The sequence below is a fragment of the Heteronotia binoei genome, chromosome 14 (assembly GCF_032191835.1).
Source record: "Heteronotia binoei isolate CCM8104 ecotype False Entrance Well chromosome 14, APGP_CSIRO_Hbin_v1, whole genome shotgun sequence".
NCBI classification, from domain to species: domain Eukaryota; kingdom Metazoa; phylum Chordata; class Lepidosauria; order Squamata; family Gekkonidae; genus Heteronotia; species Heteronotia binoei.
In genome coordinates, this window is record NC_083236.1 from 33,138,943 (window position 1) to 33,154,639 (window position 15,697).

At 41.5% G+C, this 15,697-nt stretch overlaps 1 protein-coding gene across 2 annotated transcripts in view; it reads right to left on the bottom strand.

Annotated features, from left to right (window-relative positions):
* NUP93 (nucleoporin 93) overlaps positions 1-15,697 on the bottom strand; it is a 97,044-nt gene that overhangs the window by 62,485 nt on the left and 18,862 nt on the right. The window contains exon 1 of one of the 2 annotated variants that reach the window (XM_060254533.1): positions 436-696. The exons of the other annotated variant lie outside the window; for it this stretch is intronic. The gene's annotated coding sequence lies outside the window, so the exon portion shown is untranslated. Of the gene's footprint in view, positions 1-435; positions 697-15,697 lie in introns of those variants that run through there. 2 annotated transcript variants of the gene reach the window in all.

Below are 15,697 nucleotides of genomic sequence, written 5' to 3' on the forward strand. Positions count from 1 at the left end.
CAATGTTTACCTTTTAAATACATACCAACCAAGGAAAGGGAATACATTTTATAAGGTCAGCAGGCTACAGCTCAGAAACCTGACTTGCTAGACTTTTGCTTAAATTTTAAGAAAATAAGCAGCCAAAAGGATTAAAAAAAACAACAACAAGTAACCTGAGATCCTTTACATCAGATGCCCCACCCTTCATCTATTTAGAAGGGGGGAAATTTGTGAAGGCAATGCCCCCCAAACCCATCCCCCCATGATACCTATTCTGAATTAATTTCCTCCTACAAACTTACGCATCAATGTCTTACATATTTATGCAAAAAAAACCCCCAAAACCCAGTTAAACTACTTAAGATCAATAGGCAGATATATATTATATTATCTATATATAATTTTTTTAAAAAAATCATAACCTGTGGATCACACAACGGAAAAGGTACAAACCTTTTAGGGTTAGCTGTAGCTGCAACACTTTGCTAATGCCTGGTATTTGGGCTCACAGGCAGCTGCGCTCTTCTGCATTAGCGCTCACAGTATTTCCTCTCAAGGAAAAAAAATTGCAAGCGGGAGACAGAGAAGAGTCTGGCAAGACAATGAGAAAGCCGCTGTCTCCACAGCTGAGCATGACTGCTAGTAAAGCATCAATGGCATTCTGTTCAAGGCTGTTCTATACCAAGGACATCACTGGTGTGAAACCAGTTACTGAAGGGAGTGTTTATAGGTTACAGAAGGATATTTTATTGTTAATGGAATGTACCATCTAAGATTCGAGGGCGGGGAGTGGGGGGAGAAGGAAAGGAAGAAAGGAGAGGCAAGCAAAGAGAAAAGATTCTACTTATTCCCACCCCCCACAACACTGTCAACCCTTCCCCCCCCCACAGCCGCTGCAATTACTCTGATGTGAATTTTTGATGACTTCCGACATCTTGCATGGTTAATAATCATTTCGGCTGTCATGTTTGGTTAATGTGGAAAATGCATTTGCTGCACTGAAAATGCAGGGCTACGGCCACAGACTGGAACACCAGTTTGTGAAGCTATTCTCTTGACTGAGAAGCATGAATTTGTACATTGCTTGAGACCGGGGGTGGGGGAGGAGAGAGAGGCGCAAACTCGATTATTATATATCGGAATGACTCTGCCATTCGCAGACTCGCAGAAGACACCCTCCCCCCCAAAAAACCACACACACACACACGTCAAATTTACATTAACATTTATGCAGTCAAGACTGGGATTATCATTACCAACTGGCATCTTTGTTCATTTAAATCAGTCACTTGTATTCTCTACTAAGGTTTGAAAATTCTATTGGCTATTCAATTCAGATTGAATTCACCGTCCAGTGGAACAACACCCCCACTCACCTACCCCATACCCCCGCATTTTAAGCACAAGCACTGCAAAATCTATACACAACCTGCCACAATGGCATCTTTTTAAAATTATTATTGTTACGCAGCATGCATGTAAGCTTAACAGCTGCTTGAAATTTATAGATGTGCATATAAATTTAATCAGGTGAGTTCTTATGAATGATAGACAAATACACAGGTAGATCCCATGTCGGAAAAAGGTTCCAAGAACTGCCAGCTACAATGATGTCTATGATATAATATACCAACATATGCCAGTCATTGTCACTAACTGGAATTCAATCCCGCAGCAGCTACACAATTAAAACGGATGGGGAGGGGGGAGAGATGAAAGCATGCTAAGATAGCCAGTCACCCAATGATTCAACTCAGGCCGGTCTTTTCTGGAAATCAGGCGATGGTGCCATCGTTACAGTGCAGAAAACCTGAGAAAGATCGAGAAGTGGGTGTTCCCTACCACCGCCCTGCTTCTTCCCACCCTCAAACATAAAAGAGAAATAAGGAACACCCCAAGTATTAGCAGACAGAAAGCAAGTCTTCACTCTAAAGGGGCTACAAAGACACTTTTACAGAAATGCAGAAAATGGATCCACGCCCACCTTTAAAAGCACAACAGAGATTTGGATAACTTGCCCCTTTGACAACCAGACAGGGAACCTCATAAACAGGACTTAAAAGCTTTTTCAAAAAAGACATTAAAAAAGACACTGCTGATCCATTGCAAACTGGCTTTTCCAATCAACAAGTTTTGATTTTCATTTACTGGATTTATAACCCCACACCTACTCACACGGTAATGGACCAAGCAAATACTGCAAGAGAACGCAATACCCTAAAAATTGTAAAATCAAATCTATACATTTTTAAAGATGTGCTGGTAACTGTGACCTTTCCATGCTTTCTACAAAAGGAACCAGCTTCTCAGGGCTTTGCATTTGAGTTGGCCCCAACTGAAAGAGATCACCACATTGGATACCAGTAGGAAGTAGTCTATGGGACCTGAGGCCTTTGAGGGCTTAATGGGATAAATGCAGCACTTTCAGTAAGCCCAACAAGTTATGGAAAGCGACTGCAGATCAGCAGAGTAACACGCTGTCTGCCATCAGTCCTCACTCGGATGCAAAATGATGCATTCAGTGCAAGGTAAATGAAACAACAGTGAGAAGAAGCAACCTCACAGAGAACACATTATAGAAACCAGAATAACTTCCAAACAGCTAGGTGTGGCATGTCCAACACAGAAAAACTGGCCCTGCCATATATGCATAAATTCACCCACAGTCTAAAGAATTACTTGCCAAAGTGTCCTATGCTGATGTACACCCCAAATACCCTCCACACCTAGCAATGGCTAGGCAACGGCAGTGACTAGCTACCAGATCTCTGCTTCTACTATTTGCCTATGGGATAGAGGTCTCTCTCCTTTCCTCCACCTTCCAACTATTCCTGGGATGAAGGATCACTTTGCAGTCCGAGCTGCTTCTATACCCCACTGCCCTGGACCAAGGAAACCAAGTGAGATGCTGGGAAGGCTTACCAATGCATTCCTTTCCAGAAAGGTGTGGATGAGGGCCAACATGGAATGATGAGAAACCTGTAATGGAGGAAACAACTCTAGAAACACAAAGAAAGGGCACTGGGGATTGCGACAACAGTTACCAGAAGGGGGTGGAATTCTGTGACAGGGTCTATAGAGCACAAATGGTGTATGGTCCACCGTTATGTTGGTGATGGGTATGAGCAGGGCCAGCCCTGCCACTAGACAAACTAGGCAATTGCCTAGAGCGTCAGCCTTCTGGGTGAGCCAAACCGGGTGTCCACCATGTAATTTGGTGACGTTATCAGTGGGAGGGGGGGGCGCCAGAAGTTAGCCTTGCCTAGGGTGCCAGATGGTCTAGGGCTGGCCTTGGGTATGAGAGAATGAAATGAAAACAAAAAAGGGAAGGTGGGGGGAATGAGCATCTATCTACCTTGTAGAGCAAACTGTCCAAGGCCAATCTCATCCAAAACTCTTCATATGAATATCCCAGCAATGTGGATTGTCTGAGAAAATTTGAATCAGAAATTTTCCAATTTAAATAAAAAGGCAAATGTTTAAGTAATGTTAGCAAAAGAAGGCAAATAACACCATGTACAAGCCCTGGAGTTTGCTCCTGCTTCATACCCCTCATTTGGTCCATTTCACTCATGAGAAAGGGCGGAATATAAGCATACTAAAATAAATAACATGATTTTATTTGCAGGGCAACAGCCTCAACAACTATAAATAGACTCTATTTAAATATATGGGGCAGACAGTTTTTCCATGTAAAAATACTGCATTGGAAATCTTTCTAGAAAATTTTCTTCCCCACATCACTAATGATGGCAGAGAGGTTACTATTCTTTGAGTTAATTCACTACTTTCAACACTATCATACAAATAATATCATTTGGCTTTATACCTTGAAGATATAGGTCAGCAGAATTTAATCAAATGTGGTGAACAGATATCCCAAGGTTCATCTTCTATCTATCAACACACAGCAGTCATACCTCAAAACAAACAATGTACGGCCATCATTTATACAAGTCCTACTTTTTCCTCCCTCAAGTATAGTCCTTACATCTATCGAATATGGCAGCTGATAATAACTTTGATGGGGGAGGGAAAACTCTCTGAGGTAAAGTGCCTTGGACAATTTGTTTTCATGTAATATTTGTGAGGAATAGAAAAAAAGAATAAACAGGACTGATTGCTAACTAAAGTATACCTCAGTTTCACACTGTGGGCAAATTCCATATTGTATAAGACACCTCAAGTGAATTTCAACCGTGGGTAAGCTTTTGTGAATGAAACAAAACATTATAAAAGCACAGCATAAAATGTTAAATAAATGATCCCAATTTCAATGATGTCGCGGGGCATGCTTTCCTACTCTGGCATATCTGTCTCAAAGGAGGGGGGAAGTACAGCTTCCGAGATCAGCTCTCAGGGCTTCAGTGTGGTCCTCCTTTGAAATTAGCACAACCTGAGCATCAGCTCACTTGAGGGCAATAGGAAGCCATCCTAGGGGAGAGATTCCACCGTCACTACAAGGAACCAGGCCTCCTTGTTTCAGATCAAACAGAAGCTGCACTCAGTAGATGAAGGCTTGTGCCAACAGTCTCACGGGTGAAACCAAGGTATCTGTTTGCCCAGATTTCTTTAAAAGGGAAAATCCAACTAACTGCAATTTTGGGAAAAACTGTCCACAGTCTCTTTCAGGTGAAGGAGGAAAGGGAAGAGGAATCTTGCCTTTAAACCACCTTACTGAAGTGGTCCGGTAGAGGTTTAAAAATGTTTTTACTATGAACAGTAAATGCTCATGATCATATTTCCAAGGCTGTTCCAGCCCCAAAGGAAAAAAGCAGAATAAGGACCTTTTTGGGGAGGAGAGGGGTGGATGTTAACACCAGTATCAATGAATGGTATCAATTACTAGAGCCAGCCTTTGGCACAGATTTAGACACTGCTGCATAAACAGAATGGAGCACTCTCCCTTCAGCTTTGGCAGAAGTTTACAAGAGCCGAACATCAAGTCTAAAGCTGGTGACAGTTCTGCAAATCAACACGTTTGCAAAGTTTGTGCCACAACGGACTGCAGCGGGGGCAGACCCTACAGAGAAGAAAACGAAACCCTTCCAGGCAGCAACATGGTTGCAGCAGGGGTGGAATTTCCTTCTTTAAGTAGCTGGGAAGATTGGCACCGGCCTGGGCTGTCGTGAATGTGCCATGAAAACCCCACTTGCCAATTAACGGTGTCATTTGGCCAAGCTGAATGGAGAACTTGCTCACAGTTCAGCAGTCTAACAGAATGCCTGCTTTTTGTATGCACACGAGGCAATCGCAGGGATCGGTTTTAATTAGGAGCCTTTTTAACAAACAACCTAAGGTATTAATTGCATTCTCGTCATCAAGTGATAGTCGAGATATAATCAAACAAAGAGTAACAAGTTCCGTTATCCAAAATGCATCATTGTTACAGGTTTGGTCTGTTAGTATTGGGGGGGGGGGTGGAGGGGGGGGTTTCCCCCCAAATTAACAGGAATTGTGAATAGTCAAAAACCTTGACACAGAAAAAGCAAATAAGAATTGCTTATAAACACCAATCTCAAAATAAAGTCAGGCTTAAAGAATTCTGAGAGTGCCTGAAATTAGCTGTGCTTATTTTGAAAAGAGAAGGAGCTCGATCCTGTGCTTTTTTGTGTAGTGCTCAGAATTGGACACCAGGCTCCTTTTCCCTAGTGCAAGGAAACCTATTGCTTTGCTCTAATGCTAGGAAGTGAAGCTCCCCCCCACAGCTGCTGCTACTTCTGTTTCAATGGCTGAGGAATTCTTTGTGCCCCAATCTCCCAGCTCTCAACACTTGCTTGGAGCAAAACAAAGAACATTTTCTCTTCCTTTTAGAAAGGTGGATCTCTTTCCAGGTCTGCCCACCCTCCCCTCGTGCTGGATGCTGCAGGAACTGCTGTGGCATTAACAGCCTCCGTTTGTGCTGCAACAGCTACAGGAGGGGGGCAGGATCAGGCTGAAAGCCTAACATTTTGCACCACTCATTAAATCCTTCCGCAATGCACACTGCAAATCTATAATTATGCAGTCACACCTTTGGTGGTGGTGGTGTGTCTCCCTGTGTGTGTGTTTTTTTTAAATCAGATGTTATCCCAGCAAAAAAAATTTTCCCAGACAACTGCAAGGACAAATGAAGCCAAACTGGACTCTCTCTTGTAAAAAGTGCAGCCTCACTACAAGCTTATGGTGCTTCCCTACAGAAATCAGATGAAAAGCTGCATTAAAATGGTAAAACTGTTCAAATATACTACAGAGGCTTTCGCATGCCACCAAGGATGAGCCAACCAGCTTGTTTTCACTCACACACACCCCTTTCTCAGTTAATAGCTGTTTTGTTGTAAGGACCTAATTTAAGAAAAGAATCCCAAGATGAGTGAACACCTAAGAGGCTCATCATCACCAGCGCATGTAAACCCTAGCAGAGACACTGTGGTTACAGCCTAATATCAGCAAATGTCTTAGATCAGAACACAGTAAACTCACTGCTAAAGCAGACATAGGGTGAAAGGCAGTCTTAAAAACCAAATCCAAAATCTCCAACGTTCTGTGTTCCTTTCAGTGCAGACTGTGAAATATCTTGGCTTAATTCAGCTTCTTCCCAGTTTCAGCCTCCTAAGTACGCACTTTCAGCTACTTACTTTAAACGGTTCACTATATTACATACATATATGATGCCAAGTCCCAACCAACTTCCCAACCTGAGCAAGGGGCTTTCAAAAGCGAGAAGCAAAGGCAGTCTGCTATTGTCTTCATCTGCAGTGTCTTCTTTGGTGGCCTCTCATCCAAGTACCAACCCTTCTTAGCTTCCAAGATTGGGCTATACATTGCCATCTTCCCACAAATTCACCTTTTTAAACTTAAGCAAGTCCGTCCTGACCTGGGTGCAGCCCAATCTTGACAGACCTCAGAAGTTAAGGAGGCTCTGCTCTGGTTAGTACTTGGATGGAGGTCAGTCAAGCAAGACTGGGACTGCTATGTAGAGGAAGGCAATGGCAAAACACCTCTGTTCATCTCTTGCCTTAGACCCTACAGCCGCCATAAGTTGGCTTCAACTTGACAGCGCTTTCCACCACTACCAACAAGATCTGTTCCCTTGAAAGGAAGAAAATAGAACTACTGTCCACACCCTATAGGAAGAACAAGACCGTACAAAATGTAGATGGCGCCATTTTAATGCGGGTCCTATTTTTAATGAGAGATTGCACTGCCTTCAGGCAGCTAGCTTGGTCTTATTTGTTTTAGAAAGGGTTTTTCATAAGTTGATTTCACCTGGCTAAAATTTGTACCAGCCTTTTTCCAGTACTTTTTCTCATGCTTTTAAAATGTCCAAAACTTAACTGAAACTAATATGGCAGTCAAAAACCTCACACAGGTTAACACAGAGAAGCAGAGAGATGAATTCACAACCTGAGTTATAAAGAATTGCTTAAGTATTGACCATAAATTACTTGCAAGGTACAGTCCACACAAAGCAGCTGGCAACATAATGAGCATCTAAGTGCCATTCTTCTGACTCATAGCAGCAACTTGCTAATGTTCTTAATCCACTACCAGAGGGGATTGAGAAGAATCTCTCTGACAAGGTCCAACAATGCAATGACTTGAACAGAAATAAGGCTTCAAGCTATCAGTAATTGCACTCTTCCTCAATGACTGTGCAGAAGGTAATTAAATCCTGCCATTCCTCATCCTTCTTCATTTAGCACAGATTCAGAAGAACATAAGAAAAACCCTGCTGGATCAGACCAGTGGTCCATCTAGTTCAGCATCCTGTCCTACATTGGACAACTAGTTACTATGGAAGACCAACAAGATAGCACAGAGGCCAAGGCCTCCACCCAGCACTGCCTCCTAGTGTTATTATTCAGAAATTTTCTGTCTCTGATTGTGAAGGTTCTCTTTCATCACCACTGTACCCACTGATGCACCTATCCTCCATCAATTTATCCAACTCCCTTTTAAAGCCATAGATGCTTTGGACTATCATCACATCCTCTGGCAGTGTATTCCACATTTTAATCACCCACTGAGTAAAAAACAAAACTTCCTTTTGTCCGTCCTGTATTTACTGCCCATCAACTTTACTGGTGCCCCCAAATTCACCTTTGAAATGGTTCCAAGAAAGGGAACCACAAGGACTGAATGCTCTTGCAAAAGTATGTTTATATAATAAACTTGCAAGTTACAAGAAAAGGACACAGTCATTTATGATTTTACTGCGTGTAACTATTCATACATGCACTTTCTAGAAGACCATATTATGCAGATATTTAGGCAGACCACCCCATCTTGTAGACCTGCCATCTAAAAAAAACAATTCTGTGAACCTGTCAATACCCACAACTTTTCCATCACAGATTAAATAACATACAAATTGTAGGCTATCAAAAATAGGAGAGGAGGATTCTTCCATGACAATTTCTTGCTTGTGAAATGCCCTTCCTTGCTAAGTAGGCCAGAACACTTGGCCCTTTCAGGAGAATTTGCAGTTCCATCACTTAACTTCAGACATGTATGGCTGGTAGATTGAGCACTGGTATAGTGCAGAGGCTCAGAATAAAAACAGCACTAGCTATTTTAAGTAAATTAAACCAAAATGTTTTAAATAAATAAATCAACTTGTTTAAGAGCAGTCCCTGCTGAATCAGGCCAGAGGTCCATCTAGTGCAGCTAGATGCCACTGGAAAAGCTACAAGCAGGACTCCCAACTCAATAACCTTCCTTTGTTGTATTCTGCCCCCCCCCTCCCCTGCAACTACTGTTCAAGTACACTTCCTCTCAACACGACAGCCTCTGATGGAAACGTCCTCTGTGAATATGTCTAGGCTTCTTTTAAAGCTATCTAAACTAGCAGACATCACCAGAAATTGTGGCAGTGGACCCCATGAATTATGTATAGCCGCGAATAGAGTGCACTGAAGAGTCTCCAGTTCAAAACGTTTTCTTGGTCACAAATTCATATGGCAGCCTAAGGTCAGCCCCTTAGCAGCAATATGAGGTACCTGTTTCTTCCTGGGAAGGCAACACTTGCAAAGACAAAAATCTCCCTCAGTAGATCTCAACATACAGGGAGGTATATGGGGTGTGTGTGATATTTTCACTGAATATCTCTCTCTGTTTTCTGGTTAACTACTACTGCTACTTCAGACCCCACTGGTATTATGAAGCCTCAGAAACAATAGGTATTAAATGAAGTCCATTTCACTACACACAGGAGTCAAGGAAACTTCTCTCACAGCAGTGCACATATATGAACACAACACACACGGGGTGTCAACTGTGAAGAGTTTATACATTCCTTCTTTGTGACTTACCCCTTTTAAAACACTGAAGAAGCAAATAGGAAAGATACTTCAAAGGGTCAAGTGGTAAATAGAGTCTACATGCACTTTCAAAATGGACCCAGTGCACATATATTTTAGGCATCTGTATCCATGTAACTGGGACACAGTCTAGACCCAGTCAGGTATGCAATTGGGCTGTGCTTCAGATTCCTCTTTGGGCACAAAATGGACAGGGCATTGGCAATATCAGCCCCTGTGACCGTCAAGAATTAGGAGATATCTGGATTGGCTAGTGCTGACATAAATAATAGGAGCCTGGTCTTTGCCTAACTTTTGCTTGCAATAGTTCCAGATCCAGCCATTGACCTTGGGATTCCAAGGCTAAAAATGGGTAAAGCCTTCCATAACCCATCCAGTCCTAATAGCACCTGACTCAAGGTTGTTTGCTTGCTTTTTAACTCTAACCACCACATCTCTGTGTGGTGTGATTCACACTAAATATGGCCAGTCCCAATTCAATACAGGGGTTTTCATACTTAAGAGCTGGGACAGAATGCTCACCTGTGCAACAGAAAATCTTTTTAATGAGAAAAAAGGTTTGAGAAATGCAATCAAATCCTTGCCCTTTCGAGTCTATCAAGGCACCTATTAATTCACCCTCCTGCAGATAGTTTATTATCTCTTGCAACAGCGAGTATCTAAAGAAGTAGAGCAGGGTGACCCAAATTGGCATTGTAATTATTTAAGCCTATAAATAGCCGTTGTCACTGTATAAATTAAAATGCTATATGGTAATGCCCTCTTTTTTCTTACCTCTCTAAAAGACCAAGCTGGGCTGAAATATGTCAGTGTATAACATGCTACAGTAAAATCAATAGTGCTTCAAATTTATAGGCCTTATTAAAGCAAATAGTCTGCTTACTACCTAAACAATTTGTTTACACATAACTCAGTAAATACTGAGTGCAAAAGAAAAAGTTACAGAACAGCCAAAAGAAGAAATATATCCTTATTGTTCCAGAGTAGTGGAAAGCTTGGTGACTCTCCAAAAAGTTGCTGTGTACTACTCTATCCATACTATCTTGTTACATTTTCTCAGCAAATGGCACAGGCAGGGCTTAAAAGTGGACAGCTGTACCTGCCAGACATGGTCCCAGCCATTTTTGCCCATGAGCACCAATAGAGTTGCCAGATCCAATTCAAGAAATATCTGGGGACTTTGGGGGTGGAGCCAGGAAACATTGGGGATGGAGCCAGAGCAAGAGCGTGACAAGCATAATTGAACTCCAAAGGGAGTGCTGGCCATCATATTTAAAGGGACCACACACCTTTTAAATGCCTTCCCTCCATTCGAAATAATGAAGGATAAGGGCACCTTATAAATCAAATAAACTATAAACTGAATAAACTAAACTTCGAGGCTCATGGAATTGGATCCCCTGTTCCAATTTTTTTGAAACTTGGAAAGTGTTTTGAGGTGAGGCATTGGATGCTATGCTGCAAATTTGGTGCCGCCGCCTCAAAAAACAGCCTCCCCCCCATGATACCTGCAGATCAATTCTCCATTGTACCCTATGGGAATGGGTCCCCATAGGGAATAATGGCATGCTCAGCAGACATTTCTCTCCCCCCTCCACACTTTCTGATGACCCTGAAGCAGGGGGAGGACCTCCAAACTGGAGGGTCCCCTGCCCCCACCTGGGGATTGGCAACCCTACACACCAAGCTATAGGATAGCATTTCTAAATACCATAAGTTTTCTTTCCCCAAACAAGCCAATGAAGGGGTGCAAAAAATATTAAAACACAAAGTATTTGCATGCTTAATGCAAGAGATCAGAATATTGATTCTAACCAGGTTATCATTATCTCACAACCATCCATCCATTTAAAAAGCTCAATCATTCACCTTTCTTAAATTATTTACTCTTTAAAATATATGCTATAAAAATAGTATCATGGGAAGTGCTCATTCTTTAAACACTTCATGTGTCTGCTTTTAAAAACTGTTTTTAAAATAATTAAGAATAACTTGTTAAATATTCTATCATAATTCAGAATATTTGCCTGGCTTGGTGAGGCATCCGGTCATGTTGCTCTCATCTTTAAAACCCCACAGTAATGGTGAAGAAACTGAAAGATGAATTTGTTGAACTTTAGAAAACTTCTTTAATATGTTGTCGGCATTAATTTCACCAGACAGTACCCTCTCAAAATGGAATGTGAACAAATTAAGAATCAAAACTTGTTCTAGGTCCAACTGAGAGAAAGTCATATTCCTTTTGAGTTAGTAGGTTATTGATTTGAAACCTGGGCTTGAAACAGCAATACTATATCTGTGTGTCTCTTCAAAATTGTATCTATAAAGAGCTTAGAAGAAGTTATCACTGGGTACTTTCCTTCTGCATTTTGCAATTTTTCCTCCCTTACATGATCCATCTTTGATTCATTTTTTTCATCCCATACTTGCATTGAGGGGCAGCTTCTTGCACAATGGCGGATATTTGTGTGACAATGCGCAAGTAGAAAAATGCATGTACACACCATTAGAAGCCAAGGATGCACAAGTGTTTAAAAAAGGAGACAGTAGAAGTCCTGTCATTTCCCATTCACTGATCCCATGTATTTTAAAGCGGAAAGCAGTGAATTACACATGACCTTTATCTGACACATTATATTAAGGACACATGGGATATTACTATATAGATACTTTTTCCACACTGCCCTGGTAAATACTAGTAATCAGCGTCTCATAACAAGAGCCCCCAAGTGAAAAAACATGAGACAGTCAGGAATCAGGCACATGGCAATTTATCAGCCTTCCCAAATAATTCTGAATGTGAAATTCTTCAAGCATGTAACTTGGTAAATAGTCAATATTGTACTAGAATTTAGAATATCTGCCTAATTTGTCAAGGCATCTCGTTGAATTGTTCGTGTCCTTAAAGCCCCCATTCCACACTAATGGCTAAGCAACTGGAATACAAATAAAACTAGAGAAACTTAGTGTTCAGCGCAAATGGATTGATATGATAGTGATCTCTTGGATATTAGGAGACTTTTGATAGCTATGTTCATGAAATGCAATAAAATTGGATGCTGCGCTAAATCTGTGAGAGAACTGTATTAAAACCCACACCAGAAGAGAACTGTATTAAAACCCACACTGCAAATCCAATGAGCAGTCTGACCAAGATTATGGTCTACCTCCTATTTCTTCTTTTTGTTCTACAGAGATCCTCAGACATTGGTGGAGATTTAAAATCCACAAATGCCCACTTCTTGGATCCCTTAAGTCAGGAAACACTGGGGAAAAAACACACAGAGAGAGATGTTTACCAAGGTTCCCAAAGGTATGTCAAGCACTGGTACTAGGTAATTTTTATAAAACCCCCATAATAACATAATAACCCCCATGATAACAACATCATCAGAAAAGCACACCCAGGTATTTATTTAGGTGCTAAAATGTGATGCTGGAAGGATTTGTAAGCATCTCTTTAGATTTCATATACTGAAGGGTAGTAGGTAGAGGATCATCTTTTGACAGATGGCCTGAACAAATTAACAGGAGGGAGTCCAAATCTCAAATGGAGTGGAGCAAGTGTGGGGATGTTTACCCCACCCCCCTTTAGTGGAACACAAATCTTCAAAAAGGGAAGGGACAGCCAAAACAAAAAAGGATTTTAAAAACTGGAGTTGACATTCAATTGCCCATTCATCAAAATAATTCAGGAGCCTTTATCAACCAGAAAAATAAAGGTGACATGATAAAATGGCAAAAGTTTCAGTGACTAACACAGATTCTGCTTGGAAATGCTGAAGGAGCAAAATGGGGCCTAGACGGAGCAAAAGGGCTTTATGAGGCCATCACATTATATCACAAAATAATGTTCATGTCTTCTGCCTGCCACCCCTTTTTCAAAAGCCATCCTCAGTAATATATATTAAATAACCTTCCTTTCTACTATAGGCAGAATAATAAATATTAAAGACAAAAGAAACTGCAGGTTTCATCTGCTTTTAAAATTAAACCCACATTAGTGCTCTTGGATGGATAGACAACTTGCATTATAAACTGCAGGACTGCAAACCTATACTGGCTCAAAGCCAAAACCTTAATGGACATTCAAGGCACCGAGTAAGGAAATGCTTTGCTATTAATGTCTACAAATAAGTCAACAATCAATGCTTTCAGCATTACAGTAAGTCACAAGGCACCCTTTGAAACCTACTCTCAGATAAAGGACTAGCTGAAGCTTCAAACAAAGCAACCAAAATTTTAAGGCAGGAATGAAATGCAACTTGTTTTCACAGTTCTTATTCCTGGCTCACATGATGCTTCACTACAACACTGAACGTTTTAACCTCAGGCCCCGTGGCCTACCACAAGACAAATCATAAAAACAGAAAGCACTTTAAACTGTAAAGTGGAGAGTGCTGTGGCTCAGGGGTAAAACACCTGATTTCGTCCTCATGCAGAAGGTCTCAGGTCCAATCGCTGGCTACATCAAGAGGTGGACAGGGGACGGGAGAGCCATAGCTGATTAAGGGATTCATCCAAGTTCATACCTCTCTTTTGTATGAAAGGCTCTGCAACAACATTTTAATTTCATTTCCAAATTTGGACAGTATTTTTTAAAAAGAAAGACCCGTCACCACGCAGCCCAAGGATATGGGTCTCTCAGTTCTAACGACCTGCTTCTGGAACACCATTCCCACAAGGTCCACACTGTATCTTCACAACCGGTGCTCAGGTGCCCACGATACCTTTTCGTTTTGCCAGGAATCTGATGCTCGAACTTCTGTGTGTGATTTTGGTACTTGGTGCCAGTTGTCAATAGTTACCATCATTGTAGTCTTTGTTGGGGACTGTTTTGTTGACAGGTTTTAAATTGCAAGCTGTTTTGAGCGCCCATTTTTGAAAAAGCAGGATACAAATAATTTCAACAAAAACCAACAACAAAACCCTGCATCCTGAGAGCAGCTGGCACTTTCACACAACAGAGTGTTACTGTTACTCCCTATAAAGAATATTTAGAAAAAGGTGAAAATCTGTGAGTAATCAGGAGATCATATTTTTCACAGGTGCCTGCAAATACAAAAACATTTTACTCACGGCAGATTATGGCGGAGTGCTAGCACAGAAGGCATTGCTGCTTGCATCAAGGAACCAGTTAGCCACGGGGCAACAGCCAAATGTTCAGCTCAGTGTGAAGCCAAATGGCTAAAAGTAAGTTTAAAAACTTAATAGCCTGATCTTGTCAAAGCTTAGAAGCTAAGCAGGATCCATCGTGGTGAGTACTTGGATGGGAGACCATCAGATTGGGGTTGATGTGAAGTGGAAGGCAATGGCAAACCACTTGCCCAGAATGCCCAGTAGACTGGATTCACCATATGTTGTGGCTCGATGGCACACTATTATTATTAACTACTCATGGTCTGCAAGGAGGACACTGGAACTCCACTCCAGCCATCACCGAAATCAAACTGTAGCTATTCAGTTTGTGTCCAGTTACACAAGCCGATGGCCACAAGTCCAGGACTGTCAAAAAACCATCTACTTTGGTGAAAAGCTCTGCTTCCACTGTGCAATAATTATCTGAATGGCTGCTAAGAGCAAGGCATTTATTTATTTATTTCCTCACTGTTCTACCAAAAAGTAGTTCTCCAAAATGGCTCTTAGGAATGTTTTTCTTTAAAAAAAAATACAAAGGACAATTAAATTTCAATACAATTTTTCCTTGGGAGAAGATCTGCAGAGGACTATTGTCTCCCACAGAGGGCCTCATCAGTGGCAACTGGAAGCCCAAGAGAGGAGGGCTCTCAGCAGGCGAAGGGTCAACCAAAAGGTGTTGCCTGAATGAGAATGTGTGTTTATTTTTCCTCCAAGTTATCCACAGGCACACAAGTGGACACTGTAACAGATTTTGATCTATGTCCAAGTCCAACCACCCGTTCATGAACTGTTCTCGAACAAGTTACTATTTTCTCAATAATCAGTGGAGGGGAGAGCTTTTTTGTCCATTGCAGCAAAAAGAAAACACTTTTTAGAAAGTCACTGAGTGGCAGTTCAAAGACTATTTTGTTAGTCTTCAGGGTGCCGCTAGACTATTTTGTTAAGCCTTCAAGTTTACTTTGGTCTTGGTTTCATCTGGAAAATTTACAAGAAAAAACAACCCTATTTTAGAAACTGCCACGTTGCAAGAAAGCTCTGGTGGTACTTGTTCAGTTTACTGGGGCACCAGTTAGGCCTTATCCTTGACCCATCTGAATCAAGCCCATGGCCCAGAACACACCCAATGTTCTGCTGCAGCTACATTATGCAAAAGAAGATTGGCATCGTGGAGCAAGCTACCTTTTAGAAGAGATCCAGCTATGAGTGATCAACACTTTGAGGAACCCCCAGTAAGTTTCCAGTAAACTCCTGGTCTAGCCAGAATGCTTTGGGAA